The sequence below is a fragment of the Penaeus monodon genome, chromosome 21, assembly GCF_015228065.2.
Source record: "Penaeus monodon isolate SGIC_2016 chromosome 21, NSTDA_Pmon_1, whole genome shotgun sequence".
NCBI classification, from domain to species: Eukaryota; Metazoa; Arthropoda; class Malacostraca; order Decapoda; family Penaeidae; genus Penaeus; species Penaeus monodon.
This window is the reverse complement of record NC_051406.1, coordinates 2188713-2189563: the sequence shown is the minus strand read 5'-3', so window position 1 is coordinate 2189563 and position 851 is coordinate 2188713.

The following is an 851-nucleotide window of genomic DNA, read 5'->3' as shown; positions in this document are numbered from 1 at the left end:
ACTACCTCACTAGTAATGTGCTGTAAAGACGTACTTTTGTTGGATGAAAAGTTTTCGAAATATCTCGTCCTATTTATCTCTGTCAGTAGTAAGGAGGTCTTGTCAGGGAGTGGGGGGTGGGGGATGAGGTAGATATTAGGCACTGCTTAAATCGCACTGGAGTAACTGTTGTAAAATACGATTACTATGTATATATGTATATATCTAGGAAAAGATTGGATGCCTATATTGTAGGTTTTTAATAAGCAAACTATTGCCCTCAAATAACTTTATTCAGCTGTTTACATAGTCGTAATTATAATATTCTCATGTTTCTTGCTGAGAATAAATCAGGAATACAGTATCCAACATTAAATGGATTTATATATTATATCGCATGACAATTACGTGTAATTTATTGTTGCACGAGAAAGATATATCCTTTAGGTCAGCCATCTCAATTTTCTTTACAAAAAAAAAGGGGTTGAATTGGAGTATTTAGTTTAAAGGAAGAGGATCCCCCAAAATAAAAGGGAGAAGGGAGAGGGAATTCACAGGAAAAAAGGGAATTCTATTTTTTCCCCCCAAAGCTTGAATAATGTAAGCTCACTGATTAGGTCCAAGCTTCAGGGTAAAGAGTGATTACAGCTTCAGATTAGGTTAGATGGCTGGGGGGAAAAGTCAGCTTCAGAAGGGGTAATACTGAACAAATTCAGTATATGTTTATGTAATTCTTCAGTGTTATTCTTAAGATGTTTTGCTTCTCGCGATAACCTCGCTGATACAGTATGTTCAGTATAATCATGTATATGCATGTGTGCGTATTTATGTAGAAGGACGGAAGATAGGTATAGTATGTGGGAGACGGATGA